Genomic DNA, 20273 nt, shown 5'->3' on the forward strand with positions numbered 1-20273 from the left:
AACTGTGTTTCGTGTACTCATAACTGTAAGCCTACTTTTGCCCCATCCTGTTTTTATTGACTCCCTACTTTGTGTTAAGGCAACATGCTAGACTTGGGGATACTGGTGTGACAAGACAGACAAGATCCCTATGCTTGTGGGAGCCTGGAATGTAGCCTCGACTGTTAGAGGATTAGCAGATTCAAAGAAAGCTCGGGAACAGAGATGAATATTTAGAACCCAACTAATCTGAGGTGACTAAAACCAGGGTGCTGATCCATCCCTTCTCTCCTTTTCTCCCTCAATGGAGCTCTTTTCATTTTTTTTAACCTCCTAAGAGATTTGGTTATTTCTACTTAGTCTCTCACTCCATCAAATGAATTACTATGAGCAGTTGTTTTTCTTCACAGAGAATTAAAATTTAAAAATATTTACTTGGGAAGCCCATAGATGCAGGGAGGTATTCCAAGTCAAGAACATGGTTAAGTTTGTTGCAGAGAGATATGATCAGACTCCCCATCACAGCCAGCATCCAAAAGAAAAGAAGAAAAAGAAAAAAAAATGGTAAAAGAGGAAAACATTTTAAAATTCTACATAGCGATCAGTTTGCTGATAAATGAGCAATGGTTCCTGGTATTGGTCACGTAGGCCCAGGCCAGTGACAGACATTTGCAGCTTATAACTGTGCATGTCATTAGGCTTGGAGCTTAGTCACAGAGCAGAAAAACCAGGAACTTGGCTGTTTTTACTGTATAAGTCAGAGGTTACAAAACAGTGCCCAAGGCTAGGTGAGGTCCATAGGCCTGTTTTGTTCGGCCTGCACGGTGTTCTTTTAAACTTTGGGCCAACGTTTAAAATTCAGGTTTTGAATTTAAAGGTTATACACAAAATTCAAGATTTAAAAATTAGAGTGTCTGTCAATACTGGGTTAGCTTTCCTGCTGACAACATTGGGCTTGAGTTAGGTCAGATCTGATCTTTTGGACACAGTACATGCCCTCACACAATAAATACTGTTCTCCCTATGGCAGCTTGGCGTATTTGAATTTACAACCTCTCAAATGTATAGTTCTCTGTGGAAGTTCAGCAAAGACACTTACCTATAGGAGAGAGTAGACAAAAGAAATGTGGCCCATCCTGAACCGACATACTAAGAGGAATAAATGCAGTTGTCCAATAACCAATAGGGGTTCTTTCAGGAGAAGGGGCTTTGGCCATTAACAGTGACACCTTGAACAAGTATATTTTCTGAAACTCAGCTTCCTAAATTGTAAAATAAAACTAATAGGATTCACCTCCCAAATTGTTGATGTCGTTTAATGAGATCATGCTACATAAAACTCTTAGTACATTGTCTAGCATTTAATAGACACTAAGTAAATGACAGTTATAATAGTGAGCATTCTTTTCTTGGGCAAGCACACATTTCAGGTGCAATTGCAACTATGTTTTTCTGTACATTTTATTCATTAATGTTTATTGGGAACCTACTGTGGATCTAGCTCTGTGCAAGGTATCATAAATATATAAAAAAATATATATAGTTTTTGTCCTTGTGTAATTTTCTGGCAAGAAGTTAAAAGGGTTAGAGAAAAATGTATTAACAGAAAGAGAGAGTTTCTGAAGTAGACAATATTATCTAAGAAGAAATATTGGAAATAAAAGATTGGGAAGAGGCAAAGAAAATTCAAGACAGGAGTCAAGAAGAGAGTATACAAAAAAATTTCACAAAAGATGAAAGTGAAAGAATAAGCCTTGGATTGTGTTGATTTTGAAATTTCTAAAAGATACATTTTATTATCCACTGAATAATAAATATTCACAAATAATAACTGTCACAGTTAACTCTGATGTCTCGCTTACTACATGCTAGGCATTAATCTAAGTGCTGTATACACAGTAGTTTAATTTGTAGTACAACTTTATTTAAAAAATATAATTTTTATTGATTTCAGAGAGAAAGGGAGAGGGAGAGAGAGAGAGAGAGAGAGAGAAAGAAATACCAATGATAAGAGAGACACATCAATTGGTTGCCTCCTGCACGTGCCCCAAATAGGGCCGGAAATCAAGCCTGCAACCGAGGTACGTGCCCTAGAATTGAACCCAGGACATTTCAGTCCTTAGGTTGATGCTCTATCCACTGAGCCAAACCGGCTGCAGAACAACTTTTGAGATAGGTTCTATGGTTTTCTTTTTACAAATAAATAAATAAATAAGGGCCTACAGAGGTCAATAATTTGTTGAAGTTACTCTACTATTAAATGGCGAAACTAAGATTTAAAACGAGGCACTTCTGGCTCCACAATCCATGCTCTTAAGGAAATCGGAAATTAGATCCTGGAAGGAAGGAATCTTCATGGCAGACACCCTTCTAAGAATGAAAGAAAATGTAGTCTAAATGGTCAATCCAGTGTGCTCTTTTCCTGGAATATGTATGTAAATAGCTTCATGAAATCTGTCCCTCCACTTTCTCTGAGGAGAAAATTAACAGGCTTTGGTCATACCCAGGAGCAAGCACACCACCTCTGCTTCCCAGTTGAGTGCTCAAATTCTGAGAGAAAAAGCTGAATTTGGAAAGGGAAATGACTGACCATATAAATAATTTTGGAGAATGTACTTGGGTGACAAGATATTGCAGTGAAGCGTCCCTCACAGAGTGGGAACACCACTGAGTCAGGGGAGCAAGCAATTCCCAATGGCTTCCCCAATGGACACCTGACTACTTACCACAATTCAACTATTCACCGAAACAACATCAAGAAATCCATGAAGTGGAGGTGGGGTGGGAGAGGGCAAGATGGGGGAGGGGGACATACGTAATACTTTTTAAAATATTGATATTTTTCACACAACTCAGAGCACTTTTCAGGGCTTATTAAGTTGGGTGGCCTAAATTTTTTTCATTATTTTCTGGATGATATATGGATTTAAAATATAGGAATAGACACAAATATCAATGTTGATGCTAGTTCCTAGACAGATTGAGGAAGAAATACTTGTTTGAAATTTGAGTTGGTTAGCAAATGTGCTTGTCTATTTAGATTCATTAAGTAAAGACAATTATTTTTATGTGGAGTAATTCCTGTTACAATAAGTGGCACAATAAGATTGCCTATTAAATACCCTCTTCCACTTACCACAACAAAATCTGAATAAAGTCAACATTAAAAACGACAATGTTTCCACTAACGTCATATAACAGTTCACCACTAGATGGAGCAACTAAATTTTAAATTTATTCACTCATGGCAAACCTTGAAGTTTGTTTTGAAAATAGTCCTGAGTTTACATCACATATTTCTTAACTACTGTAATGTTTTTGTTTGAATCACATATTTATTATAACCTCTAGAAATTTTAATAAAAACATTGCTCTTAGTGCACTTGATGCTATTGCACTTGTGAGAAAAGATTGACCATAAATAAATATATGAGTTCAAAATTTCAAGCAAAATAAATAGAAAATTCAATGTAAGCAGATTTAATATGCTTAACAACCACAATCTTCAATCTGTTACCGAACAATGTGACCCATCCAGTCAAACCAAGCAAAAAATACCTCTGACCCAACAGAATAAGTGTCACACAGTTTCTGCATATATAGCCTCGTGCATAGATGGTTACATATTTGAATTAAACAGTAAGAGCTCTGGCTGGAGAAGCCAGAATGGTTTTGAATGGTGTGGCATAAAAATCACAACATTGGCCGAAACCGGTTTGGCTCTGTGGATAGAGCGTCAGCCTGCGGACTGAAAGGTCCCAGGTTCGATTCCGGTCAAGGGCATGTACCTGGGTTGCGGGCACATCCCCCCCCAGTGGGAGATGTGCAGGAGGCAGCTGATCGATGTTTCTCCCTCATCGATGTTTCTAACTCTCTATCTCTCTCCCTTCCTCTCTGTAAAAAATCAATAAAATATATATAAAAAAAAAAATCACAACATTGTAGGGTCAATGCTATCTGAGTAACGGCAGGGAGTTTTCCTAGGCCATATGCATTATTCTCTTCCCACTGAAAGCTAGAGCAATTATCCATTTGTTTAATAAATATTTATTGAGAGACTGTTACTTACTGAGCATCATAACCTCCACTCACTGTCACCCCAGAGACAGAAACCTTGTCTAAGAATAAGGCCAAGGTCAACTGTGCACCGGGAATTTCAGCACTACATGGATCTGTCTGAAAAACAAAACAAAAAGGAAGGATTTCGAAATGAATGAAACCACTGCAGAAGCTTGTGAAAATTGGGGTGATGGAAGAAGAGGATTAAACTGAATGGGGACAGAGACATTGCCTTTATCCACTAGTGACAAAGGGTGCCACTGGTCCCTGAACATAGCATGTTAGAAATCAACATCAGAAGCACACAGCATAGGAAAGTTTGTTCTGAGCATCATGATGCTTAATATAGCTACTCCTAAGTTGTATGCTTATTATCTCAGGTGGAGCCATTTTCACTTCACGTTTTGCTGTCACTATAAAGACTTGATTAAGGGATACTTTGCATAACATTGAAATTCTCTGTCTAAATCAATAATCGGAGTCAAGATTCTGTTTATCAGCAGAAGCAGGTCAGATAAGTAGCCCTTCGTAACAGAATGATGCCTCATTAAAGCTTTTTTCTACCTGAACAAGTTGGCTGCACTAACACTCACACATTTTACTCAGGTCCTAGTTGGTTAGGCATTTACGCAAAGATCATTTAGTTTTATCTTCTTCAGAGTTCAAATAAGTCTGATTATCTGGTTTTTAAATCCTTAGCAGATTTGAAATAACGAATGAGAAAGATAGTGACAATAACAAACATTTGTCGAGCACCCTTTATTTTCCAGGCATTGTCCTAAGCAGTTTTAATTAACTTAAACCCATGACAACCTCATGAGTTGGCACATTGTTATCCACCATTTTGTATATGTGGAAATCAATGAAAAGTTAAAAAAAAAAAAAAAACTTGCCCAGGGTTTATGCTCTTATGTGACAGATCTGAGATTTCCACCCAAAGAACCTGGCTCCAAACTCACTCTCAAGACTACTAGCTCTACTGTGAAGAAGGCTGTTAACTTGCATGCAGCAAGAAATGATCATTGCTAACATCATAGCAAGGGAAGTGAGCATGTGTGAAGGACAGCTGAACGGATTTAAAATGTATAACAATCACTGTTTTGTTCTTACGGTCACTTTATTTCAATCAGGATCCCAACAGGAACCACGAGTTGCTTTGGGCTGATGTATCTCTTAAGGCACTTTTTCACCCTCCTCCCTCAGGTTTCCATCTCTCTCCTGTATTCTCCTTTATATATACTAGTATCACCCAGAAATTTCCTGTGTCTGCCACCATTACAGCTCGCTTTTCCTGAAGGTTCTTTTTGTCATGGTTATAAGAGTAACCTTAAGTCCTTGTTTGTTAATTCAAATGTCTGGGTTATCTCTGTGTCTACTTATACCGACTGTTCTCTCTCTTCACATACAGGCTGTTTGCTGTGGTGTTTTGGATATTTTACTGATACATTGAAGACGCTGGGTACATTGTAGACACTGGGTACATTTGTAGATGCTGGATACACTGTCGACGCTGGATACACTGTCAACACTGGGTACACTGTTGACGCTGGGTACACTGTCAACATGGGTACACTGTCGGCGCTGGATACATTGTAGGCGCTGGGTACATTGTAGACACTGGGCACAGTTGTAGATGCTGGATACACTGTCGACGCTGGGTACATTGTAGACGCTGGATACATCATCGACGCTGGATACACTGTCAACGCTGGATACACTGTCGACGCTGGATACATTGTAGACGCTGGATTCATTGTAGAAACTGGAATACATTGTAGACACTGGATACTGTTGGGATCCAACCCCAGCAGGTCCAGGGGTTCCCAAAGGTGTGGACGGAGTCGGCGAAGAAGGAATGACATGGAGGCAGTGTTCAGTTGATCAGCAACCTAGCCAGGTTCTGTAGCCAGGTTCTGTCTTTATTTCTCCTGTTACATGTGTATTTATACCAGTTGATTTTAATCCTATCCATTCTATTACAAAGGTTAGGGTGTTTCTTATCTCCATTCCAAGGTTACTCAATTGTTCTGTTAAGCTACAAGGAAGTAACTGAAGGAGATTATCCTAAGTAAAGATTATGTAGTTTAAGCGTGATTATGTAGACGCTGGATTCTGTTGTGTTCTCTAAATACAATTGTATTTTCTTCTAGCCGTTAACTTCCTGGAAACAGTGAAAGCTTCGTTTTAGACCTTGTGGAGGTAGGTTTGTTTGATTTAGCCCTGTTCCTAGGGCATACGCCTTAGTCCTGGGAGATAGTCCTTATTCTTAAGGCTTGGTCCTTCCAGTTTCTGGGAGAAGCTCAAGGTGTTTACCTCACATCTCTAACTCCACAGGACTTGGTGTTTTGAAAACTGCTCCTCAGATGCTTTAGCTTCCCGGGTTTCCCTGGTGCTGACCCAGGCCATTGCCTTTTGGGACTCAGCAGGGACGTGAGGAGGAATTTGTGTGCAGTGCTGGGCTCCTTCCTTTATGAAACTTCCCCCACTCAGTTCCTTAACTTTTTAAAGATAAATTTGCAATTAACTGGTCTGAGGAACAGAGGTTTTAAAACGCTGTTTTCTATTTTACATAATAAAATTGCCTGGTGTCTGCAGGAAAAATGAATAAATAATAAATAAATAAATAAATAAATAAATAAATAAATAAATAAAGTGTATAACAACCTAGGGTCATTTAAAACACCAACAAACTATTTCTTATATATTTTAAATATTTTTTAAAATTTTCTAATTACAATTGACATTAAATATTATATTAGTTTCATGTATACAACATAGTGATTAGACATTTAAATTTTTTTATTTATTTTTTTATTTCTTAAAGTATTACAAAGAGTATTACACATGTCTCCTTTTTCCCCCCCTTGACATTCCCCTGGCTTCCCCCGCTCCCCAGTGTCTTGTGTCCATTAGTTATTCTCATATGTATGCATATAAGTCCTTCGGTTGATCTCCTACCCACCCCCCAAACCTCCCCAGGGTTCCCACTGTAGTTTGACATTCTAATCAATGCTGCTCTGCCTCTGTATCCATTTTTGTTCATCAGTCTATAATGGTCCTTATTATCCATAAATGAGTGAGTTCATGTGGTATTTTTCTCAGCTTCCCAGGGGCCATCTCAACCTCACCAGGGCCGTTGCAAATTCACCGGGGCCGTCTCAGCCTCACGTGGGCTGTCTCAGCCTCACAGGGGCTGTCTCAACCTCACATGGGTCGTCTCGACCTCACCTGGGCCGTCTCAACTTCACTGGGGCTGTCCCAGCCTCACTGGGGCCATCTCAGCCTCACAGGGGCCGTCGCAATCTCACCAGGGCCATCTTAGACATTTAAATTTATACTTCATGAAGCAATTGTCCCAATAAGTCTAATACCCATCTGGCACCATATGTAGTTATTACAATACTAGAGGCCTGGTGCAGAAAAATTCGTGCATTCTGGGGGGTCCCTCAGCCCAGCCTGCACCCTCTCACAGTCTGGGACCCCTCGGAGGATGTCCACCTGCCGGCAGTCAGACATCCCTCTGGCAGCCCGGGAGCTCTTGGGGAATGTCCAACTAATGGCTTAGGCCCACTGGGGACCCTTAGGTCGATGGGGAGTGAGCCTAAGTCAATAGTCAGACATCCTTAGCGCAGAGGCTCCCGCCACTGCCACTGCACTGGCCAGCCATGAGCCAGCTTCTGGCTGAGCAGTGCTCCCCTCCGTGGAAGCGCACTGACCACAGGGGGCAGCTCCTGTGTTGAGCATTTTTCCCCCTGGTGGTCAGTGCACATCATAGCAACCAGTATTCCAAGTCATTCCAGTTAGGGTCAATTTGTATATTACCCTTTTATTATATAGCAGCGGTTCTCAACCTGGGGGCTGTGACCCCTTTAGCTGTTGAATGACCCTTTCACAGGGGTCGCCTAAGACCATCCTGCATATCAGACATTTACATTACGATTCATAACAGTAGCAACATTACAGTTATGAAGTAGCAACGAAAATAATTTTATGGTTGGGTCACAACATGAGGAATAGTATTTAAAGGGCCAGAAGGTTGAGAACCACTGTTATATAGGATTATTGAGTATATTCCCTATGCTGTACTTTACATCTCCGTGACTATTTTATTTATTTATTTTTTTTAATTAAATCTTTATTGTTCAGATTATTACATTTGTTCCTCTTTTTCCCCCCCATAACTCCCCTCCTCCCAGTTCCCGCCCCGCCCTCCGCCCTCACTCCCCACCCACTGTCCTCATCCATAGGTGCACGATTTTTGTCCAGTCTCTTCCCGAATCTCCCACACCACTTTCCCTCCCAAGAATAGTCAGTCCATTCCCTTTCTATGTCCCTGATTCTATTATAATCACCAGTTCATTCTGTTCATCAGATTATTTATTCACTTGATTCTTAGATTCACTTGTTGATAGATGCATATTTGTTGTTCATAATTTGTATCTTTACCTTTTTCTTCTTCTTCCTCTTCTTAAAGGATACCTTTAAGAAGCATTCATATAATGCCTCTGTGCAGGGCTTGGGCGGGGCGGGTGGGTCGAAGGGGATCAACAGGGTGGGCCGGAGAGAGCAGTTATGGCTGCTCTCAGTCCTGTCCCCAGGGGCTCTGCCTCTCTGAGTCCCCGCAACCGCTGCAAACCTGGGAGAGAAAGCTGCACTTGCTCTGACCGAAGCCAGACAGTCCCGCTTCTCCCGTTTGAGTCAGGGTCCCTAAAGACTCGCCGGATCTGGAGCTCAGAGTCTGCGACTCCCTCCCGATTGAAAACGCCAACTGCGCCCTCAGCCACCAGCCCGCTCTGCATGCACTCCACACCTCAGTATTTGACTTCAGCACTGCACCTCCTCTGAGGGTCGGTATGTGTTTCTCTTTCCTCCTAGTTGTAGGACTTCCAATAAGTCCGCATTCCTGTGGTTCTGGGTGATGTCCGTTCCGTCTTTTAGTTTCACTTTTGAAGTGGTTGTTCGAGGCAGCAAACTCCGGCGTTAACCTATGCCGCCATCTTGGTTCTCCTCTCTCCTTTTTCTTTCTCTCCATGACTATTTTATAACTACCAATTTACTTATTAATCCCTTTACCTCACACTGCTCTCTAATTACATATTTTCTGGATTTTTAAGGACACTTCAGATTTTTAGTACTTATTTTCATAATTTGAATTAATTTCAAAATTTAGGGACACAAAATTTTCCCACTGTTTTCCCTAGCTTTCAATTCAAAATAGTTACAATACTCAAAACTTACTTAGCATTAAGTACAGTCTACCAATGCTTCAGAGTTTATGAGAATCAGTGTCTGAATGTGCCTGTGTCCTGTCAAGAGATGTCATGGACCCAAGTTCTCTGAGAGCCATTTGTGATCCAGGTACGAGGGACCATGATATAGGGGCCAGGGTTTCTAGGAATGGGAGACTGGAGGCTGAACAGATGGCCTCTGCTAAGGCGAAAACTTAGAAGAGAGCTACCACAAATCTCATTAAGATGGTAGGAAATGTCCCTCACCCCACCAGGAGAGCTGCAGTCACTGGATGTGTGGGCATGTAGACTAAGAAACCAGTTACCGAAGCCAGTCCTGTGGCTAGCCCAGACCATATATCTCAGATGAGAGGCAGAAGCTGTGATATTACGGATACCCAGTCACACCTGTTAGAAAAACGGACACAAGAGAATATTGGTGTACTCCTGCCTGGCTCCACCGGAAGCAACATCTTGAGCTAGCTTTTCAAGGTGGGCCCCCCCTTTCTTCCAAGAAAGGAAGAACAAGAAGGCCTTTTGGGAGCTCTGTCAACTTCCTACAGAAAGACAAAAACAGCTCGTTATACAAACCGTCCTGAGAGAGAGTGGGATGGGTACAAAGGTGAGTCCAGGTTTTACAACACCTGTTGCTAATACAATTTGGGAGTACCTTTTAAGAACAGGAATACAAAGTTATGAATACAAAATAGTTAGGGTCTTGTTAACCAGTGTCACCCGAATAAATTCAATAAAAAGGAAAAAAAGAGCTAGGTTTAATAATGAATATTCGTATAGAATGAGAAAAGAAATTACAACTAATTACAAATTTTGAAAAGCTGACAAATACCACAAAGATTTCCAAATCCAGAAAAATAAGCTTTACTAATTTGATGACATAATCTATGGTTGTTGTTTTTTTGTTTTGTTTTGTTTGTATATCCTCTGTTAACATCTTTAACTGATAATGATTTTGTAATATTTCCTATAGAGGGAATTAAAAGATAATTCATCTTTTCTCTAGAATAGCTGATTAAATTTTTTTCATTACTGACAGATTAGAAAAGTTTCTTTCAGTTTCACACCTCACTACTCCCAAAGTCATTTATAAGACTATTGTCAAATTTGGAAAATGTCAAGTTTTAGCATTAATTATCTGTACGATTTCAGGGCAATTCAAGTTTTCTTGGCAGGGACTGTGTAAAGTGCTCTCTGAATTTATAACAACCGTATTGCTGGGATCTTGTAAGCAGCCTGACAGATGCAGGACCCTGAAGCTTAAGCTTCGATCACTTCATGATAAACCCATGTATGGGTGAGTGGACAATTTCCAATTCAGATTTGAGACCCAATAGGAAGTTCAGTAGAGGTTATTTCTGTGGTGGCAATGGCAACTTGCTACCTAAGTAGAACACTCTCACAAATGGCCATTTGAAGACTTTTCAAATCACTTCCAGTCTCAACAACTAAGCCTCAGCAACAGCTTAGTGGCTTCAGCTGAGGGTGTCTCTGTACCTGCAAACAAAGAAAGCATTGCATGAATTTGGATCACATCAGTCAGTACTCAGAGTGCCTGAGCTATTACAGAGTGTTGCCCAAGGGGAAAACATACACTTTATATTTTCTTTTCCAAGGTCTGGCTCCTTTACAGGAGGTTAATCAAAATTCAGAAGACAGGAAGAATGCACAATAACAACTAGTTTTCAAAAGTCACAACTTTACTTCATTTAGAGAAGACCCAGGGAAAATGGCTTTGAAATTGATGGTGCTTCGGTATCCCACCAGATAAAATGGTGTATGGGCTTTGGAGTCAAGGGGACTTAGAATCAGATCTCATCAGCCAGTTTCCAAATGTATTAACTCCTGCTAACCTTATTTCATCTGTACCTACAACCCACACACAATCCTCTTCACCTCCAAGTAATTGTAAAAACAAGTTCTAGAATTCATAACTGTTCCTTTGTAAATATTCTAGAATGTATCTTTAGAAGAAAGAATCTGTCTTAATCAGCTTGTGCTCCAATAAGAAAATACCATAACCTGGGTAGTTTATCAGCAACAGAAATTTATTTCTCCCAGTCCTAAGCTCAGGGTGCCAGCATAGTCAGGTCGTAATGAGGGCCCTCTTCCAGGCTGCAAACTGCTAATTTCTAGCTGTATCCTCATATGGTAGAGAACAGAAAGAGAAAGCAAGCTCTCTCCGAACCCTTAAAAGGGTACTACTAATCCTATCATGAGGGCTTCACCCTCATGCCCTCGTCTGACCCTAATTATCTCCTAGAGGCCCCATCTTTTAATATCATCACATGGGGGGTTTAGGGTAGGGTTTTAATATATCAATTTTGGGATTCACAAACATTCAGTTCATAACAGGACTCTTTAAAAATGTAATAACTAGAATGTCACTATCACACTTTTGAAATTAATATTAATTATGTAATATCAAGAAATATCTAGCCATACACTTCCTCTATTGATGGAGGAGGGGGTAACCCTAAAAACTAAAAGATTAAAAAACAAAACAATGAACTGACAGTGAAAAAGACTGTTTATATATTTTTTAAATATATTTTTATTGATTTCAGAGAGTAAGGGAATGAAAGAGAGAAATAGGAACATCAATGATGAGAGGGAACCATTGGTCGGTTGCCTCCTGCACGCCCCCTACTGGGGACTGAGCCCTCAACCCAGGCATGTGCCCTTGACTGGAATCGAACCCAGGACCTTTGAGTCCACAGACCGACGCTCTATCTACTGAGCCAAACCGGCCAGGATGAAAAAGACTGTTTATATCTCTTTTTTCCCCCCCGTAGGTGACCAGGGAAAATTCAAGTTATCCTTCTGGACTTTGACTTACCCACTTTACTCTCATTCGCTCATCATTGTTACAAAGAGCAAGTTACTTAACTACTCTATGATTTAATATGTAATCTATAAAATGGGCATAATAAACATTGAAAGGTTGTTATAAACACTGAAGGAGACAACAGGTGAAGTACCTGGCACACAAGCACTCAAAAAAAATTAATTCTCTTTCTCAAATGCAACTTAAAGCAATACTTCTACATTTAATGATATATAATCTATACTCTGATTCATTCTCTCTCTCTCTCTCTCTCTCTCTCTCTCTCTCTCTCTCTCTCCCCCTCTCTCTCTCATATTCACAACAGCCTGAAAATGTAAGTAGCTCAAGTTGGGTGTAATCCAAGGCTCAGAATGATTGATTGACTTGCCCAAAGTGCACAGCTATTAAGTGGCAGAACCAGAATTTGTGTAGAAAAAGCTCCTTATGCCCCTGTGTTTTTTTGAACCTGTGACATCAAATGAAAGTTACATTTTACACTAACTATTCTGTTCACAGAATTTGGAATATATATATAATAATCTTAAGGAAAATTTCCATCAAGAATGGTTATAAATTTTAAGTTTTTTGAACTAATGCAAAAAGCTAAGCTATCTCCAAAACTTATTTCTCAGTTCAAGATAGCAGAGGTTTCAGTTTTATTATGTAAAAAAGGGCCATGTGAAGTTTTTTAAAAATAATAATAATAATGACTAAGTACAGTGAAGCTCAAATGTCCAATTTGTTACATATTTAAAGTATAATTTTTTAAGCCAAATGATTATTGGCATCAAATAAGCACATTTAAAATCTATCAATGAGAGTTCACAATGATTTCTAATTTCTGAACTAAAAATGCCTATATTTTCTCACAAAGTGAAACTAGAAACTATTGCCTACAAGAAACACTGCAACCTGACCAATGCTCACTGTAATTAGTGCTTCTATTGTAATTGGGGTTGTAGGTGGCATGATAACCTCTGAGCATCCTTGATTGTGTATAGTTAGAGAACAAAAGGTCACAAAGTCCTGTGGCTTCCCAACAACAGTTCCTTCACCAGAAACACAGGCTCAGACTCTAGCATTCATTTGCTAAACTCACTCAAACATAATGCCTTCTGGATGAATACTCAGTATTCTCCAACTATAAGACCTGGGGGAAAATTATTTTATAGCTCAATAGTTTTGTATTTTCCTTTAAATGGGTCTTACATGTTACTTCTTAAAACTGTTTAGGTATATTTTTAAATATAGTAGTTTGTTTATAAATACGTAGTTTGTTGCATTTGTGAGTGAAATTTCCCCTTAAATCCGCCCCCCCTCCCCCCCGGTATTTGCTATTACATTAGTTATATATAATCTGGGTGGAAGAATAGAAGTGATGTTCCCAAACCTCTCAAAATAAACAGCCGTTAACCATAAGGCAACATTAGAATTCAAAATGACCCTGGACAATTAGAGAAGTGTTAAAAACAAAGAAAACAGTACTGAGTAGAGGCAGGTACAACACAAAACAACAATGACAAACCAAACAATCAAAAAGTCAGATGGGAACTTTAGCTATATAAAAACATGTCAGCAGTGCCTGGCTGGTGGGCTCAGTGGTTGAGCATGGACCTATGAACCAGGAGGTCATGGTTCAATTCCCAATCGGGGCTCATGTGCGGCTTGGTCCCTGGTGTGGGGTGTGCAGGAGGCAGCGATCAATGATTCTCTCTCATCATTGATGTTTCTGTCTCTCTCTCCCTCTCCCTTCCTCTCTGAAATTAATAGATATATACATTTTCAAAATGTCAGCAAAATATGTAGGATTGAAGTGGATAATTAGCTGACCATGAACGAGCAGGGAAGCACTGCACTCTTTAAGGACCTGTAAATTGGCAGCTGGTACGAAAGGACCATCAGGCCAGCTTCCTTGTGTGCTCAGTGCTGGTGGAACCTCTATCACAGCGGTTCTCAACCTGTGGGTCGGGACCCCTTTGGGGGTCGAATGACCCTTTCACAGGGGTCGCCTAAGACCATCAGAAAACACATATGTAATTACATATTGTTTTTGTGATTAATCACTATGCTTTAATTATGTTCAATTTGTAACAATGAAATTGGCGGTCACCACAACATGAGGAACTGCATTAAAGGGTCACGGCATTAGGAAGGTTGAGAACCACTGCTCTATCACGACACACGCTCATTCTGACAGTTACCACTTGAAGAACAAGGTGGAGATGTTAGAACCTAAGTTAGCATGAGAACTAAAAAGATGTATATAAAGTAAAAAAAAAAAAAAAAAAGATGGAATTGCAGAAAAGATAAAGAAAGGTCCTTTGATATGCAGGACAGTGACCAACAGTAGCTATGTACACTGATGACAAAACAAAACAGGCTTAACCGGCACCTTGACGGCATGCCATAAAGGGCAATGCTTTCAGACAGCAGATTTATTAATCACTAAAATGGCTGTCAAATTTTCTGTTGTAACGGTGTAATTTTGTAGGTTTTTCTATGTGCTGCTCAGTTCTATAAAAACTGACAACTTCAGTGATTTCAGGCTACTTTTGAAGATACTAGTGGCTAAGTTATCCCCAGCTCACAAAGTAAATAACTCACCACACTTCTGAATACAAACAAAAGAGCTTTATAGCCCAGCTAGTGAGTGGCTGGGAAAAGTTAGAATGTTTATCTTACAGTGCTTAGTGGAAGAGGGACACAGGGTGTTTGTTTTACCCAGCAACCATCCACATCTAGTCTGGAGGGCCTGCTGTGTTTCATAAAGAGAGACAAGGAGAAGCAACTTGGAAGTACGGTAGGATCTTGTTGTACCAAATGCAAACTTATCTCTTAACCAGCTCACAGAACAGGCAAAGGAGAGACTCCCAGCAGCTGAGAAACAAATCTCTAGAATCTTCAAACTAACACGGTAGAAAGGGACAAATTCACTTAAAGAGGCTTGGGACCAAGGTATGTGAGTTTAAGGTTAGTATAACTTCTTAGAGAAAACATTAAGAACTGGTGGGGAAAGACAACAGCAGTGCTAACGAGTATAGCAGTGCCTAAAGAATTACTCCATGTTCCATTGAAAAAAAGAGAGAGAATATATATTTTTTGATGACGTATTCAGGATTATTTGAGATATGGCCTCTTGAGCTGCCATTGTAAAAGTGCCATACTGACATAGTATTTTCAAATATTATGTAAAATATTTGACATATTTGACACAGTAAAAATGCCATACTGACATTTTTATTCTCTTTCTAGATCCCCATGATTACCTTACCCAATTCTTGGTATTTACCAATATATTTTTCCTTTCCCATAATCCTATATGTTCTTTCTTTTGTAATATGCTCTCTTTTCTAACTTAAGATTTCTTTTACAACTCACTCGCTACATTTATGTTATTTTTTTAAATATATTTTTATTAATTTCAGAGAGGAAGAGGGAGGGATAGAGAATAGAAACATCAATGATGAGAGGGAATCATTGATCGGCTGCCTCCTGCATGCCTCCTACTAGGGATCAAGCCTGCCAACCCAGGCATGTGCCCTTGGCCAGAATTGAACCTGGGACCCTTCAGTCCACAGACTGACACTCTATCCACTAAGCAAAACCAGCTAGGGCACTACATTTAAGTTAATGGCTGCTTCCTATTGTCTCAAAGGGAACTTAGTCTCTTGCAAATGGGCAGACATATCAATAACTCTGACTAATGTAAAACTGATTCTTCCTAAATTGGCTGTTTCATTCCTTTCCCACTTACATAATATCTTGACCTAAAAGATCTACACTAGCATTGCAGGACCATGATACTAGCTAAGGCTGGGTGAGAAATTAGAAATACATGGGGAAGTGTCAGCTTAATACTTACAGAAGTAAATTATATCTAGAATACCTATAGTACAGGGGCTTTAGTATGGGTTGGAATAGAATACACTTGAAACTGTATTCAAGTTCCCTGAATACAGGGAAATAATATATTTTTTCCTTTGATTCTCTTTTTCAAGAGATATATTTAGAATATCAGATGAATGCTAACTTGAGATAGAGAAACTCTCCTGGTTTTTGCTTCCTGCTGAGAATGGATCTATAATAGAAAAATTATACAGTAAGTCAACATGTCTGTCTTTTCTGCATAGATAACAGTGGCACAATTTTGCTTATGTTCACAGAGAGTCCCTAGTTTGGTGTAAGTTAGGCTTTAATAGCTTTCAAAACATTGTATGAAAGCCCCAAATTTTACAGTTAATAGACACTAATAAGATATTATGTTAGGGCTATTTTAAAATGATGAAAATAAGGGTGGTATTAAATCTAAAACTACTGGATTTGAATCATGCGCTTTGACTTATACTTTTTAGACTTTTATGAAAGACAAAAACAACAAATGGGATTAGATAAAGCTAACACTTACCCCAAAATACAAATGCAAAAATACTCTTTGAGAATATATTTAACACAAGATAAAAAGCAAAGTGTTTTTGTACATAGTTGGATCTCAAGTCAATCACATGTTTGTTCTGTCACTGACCTACTATGAGTCAGGAAATTCTATATATCCTATGCTGCTGATACAAAGATAAATACTGTACTAGGAATTTCTTGCAATCTACAAGTTCATAGCCTAGCCCTAGTTGAATAAACATGTAAACAAAATAATCACAGGACAATGATAAGTGCTATTATAGAAGCCTGTATAAAGTTATCTAAAAGATAAGAGGACTCACTAGCTGTGCCCACACAGGGGTGGAGTCAAAGAAGTTTAACAGAAGATGTGACTGTCCAGTGGGGTTGACACCCAAGGCAGGAATAGCAAGAGATTATTCCTCTGAAAAGTTAAACCAGATCACAAAGGGCTTTGTATGTCACGAAAATGGATAAGGCTTTATCTGGGAGGTAATGAGGAGCCACCTTAAAAGGGGTGGCAAAATCTGATTTACATTTTAGAAAAGTACTTCCCATGGCAATGTGAAAGGTGGACTACAGAAAAAATGAGGCTACAGACAGGAAAGCCTTGTAGGAGGCTATTTCAAAAGCCCAGAAGAAGAAGAAAAAAAAAAAAAGCCCCAGAAGAGATAACAATCATCTAAAGAAGGACCCGGAGGCAATGGCAATGAGGATTATGAAAAGAAAACTAATCTGAGAAATGTTTGAAAAGTAGGTGAGACAAGACTAGGTGACTAATTAGGTGAGAAGTAAAACAGAAGTGAGGACAATTCCAAGTTTTCTGGTTTAACCAATTAGATGGCTTGTGGTGCCATTAACTGAAGTAGATAATGCAGAAGAAAGAGCAGATTTGGAGAAACCAATAGAAATGAGCTTGGTTAAAGATATGTGGGGTTTGAGGTAGGAATACTTGGTTGTTCATTAGAAATATTATGTGAATTAGGTCAAATATTTGAGCAGGATACACATTAGTAAATGAGTAGGTGATAGCCTAATTAATGGGCACTGATGAGTTGGCCCAACACACTTGGATAATAAATCCCAGCCCCATTGGTAACTGTGGCCTTATAGTGATTTTATAGGAATGTGTTCTCAGCACTCTCCTCTTTGAGTGACAGAATCCCCGAGAATGTCAAAACTTTAGGCACTACTGCTTAAACCTCAGTATGTGTAAGACCATCCAGTAAGCTTGCTACAATGAATGGGCCTAGCTAGACACTCCCCCACCACCCCGAGACTTTGATTCAGTGGTGTGGTGTGGGATTCAGGAATCTGTACGTTTAAAAAGCAACTCTTGGTGTTTCTTATGTACATACACTAAAGTTGGACTTATTTGGGGAAAAAAGAAATTTAAAAAAGAAGGAAAATGTAGTCAGAATTTTGCATATGTTAATTTTGCCTTAAAAATTACTATGTATTTAACTTAAATCCTTTTATTTCTTTTGGTTTTAAAGTTCATGGTTTTAGTCAAATTCTAGAGATTATTTTTCCTAGAAAAGTATGTAACAAATAAATTTGCCTGCTTTGAGTCATAACAGTATATTTCCCTATGCTTAACAAGGAAAAAAAAATATCTAAAGTTAACAACAAAATAAACAGTGAAAAGCAACTCGTTTACCAATTTGAAAATGACTAATTGAAAACGGTGGCCTCATTATGCTTAAAGGAAAGCGTCCTGGACTGCAATTCAAAAACCTGCATTATTTGACATTAGTTCTGACCTTGAGGAAGTCCTTTGAAGTCTCTAGGCCTTCATTTCCCCATTTATCACATGAAGGTGTTAGGCTGGAAAAATCTCATAAGGTTCTGGATAAGATTGATGTGTTGTCCTTTAACTAGTATATTTGGTTGAACCAAATGAAAATGATGATGTTGAACAATTTTACCTACAAAAAAATGGAAATTTAATATGGTTCAACATATTGAGGATGGAGCAGACTCATCAGGCATGACCAGTCCAGAGCCTTTATCCAACTCCATCTCACAGTCAGCTTGTTTCACTTTCTCCAGCAACTGTATACCTCGATGGCCCCAAGCACACTCACCTTTACACCCTTCAGGCTCTGAGATTTCAAAGGGCAACAACCGTTTTTTACCTCTAAATTGAAAAATCCTATAGAAGGACCCAGATTGACATGGCTTGGATCATACCCTCTCCTCAGCCAAATGCTGCGGTCAGAGTACTCTTATTGGCTGGAACTAGGTTACTTTCCTACCCCAGTGACCAGAGGGGTGGAATAGTGTGAATGGCAGTTTTTAGTCCCATAAAGGAGGTGAACAGACAAAAAATAGATATTCTCTACCTGTCTCTATGTCTCTGGGTGGGACATGACTTAAAATATACTTTATTCATCGAAAGGACATATTATGACTCAACTAAACCAGAAGGAAGATTTGAATTCAAATTTTTGTGGCTTGGGACATTATTTTCTCCTTCTGAATTTATTTTCTCATCTGAATGTATTGTAAAGACCTTGAAGCGTTATGATGAAATGATATGAAATCATGTGCATGAATGCAATTTTCTTTGAAAATTGTAAAGCACACATAGAAGCATGGAACAAACTGACAAATCTCAGAGGGAAGATGGGGGATGAGGGGTGAGAATGAGAAGAGATTAACCAAAGAATTTATATGCATACTAGAGTCTCGGTGCACGAATTCATGCACCAGTGGGGTCCCTCGGCCTGGCCTGTGGGGTTGGGCTGAAACCGGCTCTCTGGCATCCCCCAAAGGGTCCTGGATTGCGAGAGGGCACAGGACAGGCCGAGAGACCCCACTGGTGCGTGATTGGGGCTGGGGAGGGACACAGGAGGTTGGCCAGCAGAAGAGGGACCGTGGGAGGGCTCCAGGGCATGTCCAGCCTGCCTTGCTCCGTCCCAATTGGCCGGACCCCAGCAGCAAGCTAACCTACAGGTTGGAACGTCTGTCCCCTGGTGGTCAGTGCACATGATAACGAGCGATTGAGCAGCCTTAGCATATCATTAGCATATTACGCTTTGATTGGATGAACGAATGACCGGACGACCAGACATTTAGCATATTAGGCTTTTATTATATAGGATATCCATAATCTATGGACACAGACAATAGTGCAGTGAAGGCCTGGGGGGAGGGAGTTAATGGGGGAAAAAGGAGGACATCTGTAATATTTTTAACAATAAAGATAAATTTTAAAAAGAAAATTGTAAAGCACTATAGAACTTAAGGATTCTTTCATTCAAAAAACATCTATTGAGTGCCTACTGTGTTTTGTTTGTTTGTAAGCTTTCTTAGGCAAAGATAAAGATGGATTAAATATGATATTTTTGCCCTCTGCAACATCATACAGGATCAGGATAACATCCTGTATGTAAATAAGCTCAGCACATCTTAACTTTTTAATACTTGACAACTGAGAGAGTACAGTAGTTTAACAAATGCAGGGATAGTCCATATATTTTAGAATAGAGATATTACTCAAAATTTGAGTGTAAACTAAACTTTTTCAAAGCAAACTTTTGACTTGTTTCCCCTCTATTCTTTTCACAACACTATATTTGGTTCTGCTCACCTCTTCAACAAATGATTTCTTCCTAAAGATCAACATTGTTTGTCTCAAAGCCAGCTTTTCTCAAAACTGGTCTTGTGGCTAGTGCTCTACTGAATGTTTCTTATCTCTACATACATATCTAACCCCATAGTCTCACTTACACAAACTCTCAATTTTGTAAACAATTTTGAACTTG

The 20273-nt window shown here is 39.4% G+C and overlaps 1 long non-coding RNA gene across 3 annotated transcripts in view; it reads right to left on the minus strand.

The window, feature by feature from the left end:
• Positions 1–8972: 8972 nt before the first annotated feature.
• LOC118675450 overlaps positions 8973–20273 on the minus strand; it is a 34403-nt gene continuing 23102 nt past the window's right edge. For 2 of the 3 annotated variants that reach the window (XR_004973912.1, XR_004973914.1), the window contains exon 6: positions 10130–10778. This is a non-coding gene — a long non-coding RNA (uncharacterized LOC118675450). Of the gene's footprint in view, positions 9675–10129; positions 10779–18266; positions 18432–20273 lie in introns of those variants that run through there. The other variant, XR_004973913.1, reaches the window with a different exon arrangement.

Source organism: Myotis myotis, unplaced genomic scaffold, assembly GCF_014108235.1.
Source record: "Myotis myotis isolate mMyoMyo1 unplaced genomic scaffold, mMyoMyo1.p scaffold_m19_p_2, whole genome shotgun sequence".
Taxonomy (NCBI): Eukaryota; Metazoa; Chordata; class Mammalia; order Chiroptera; family Vespertilionidae; genus Myotis; species Myotis myotis.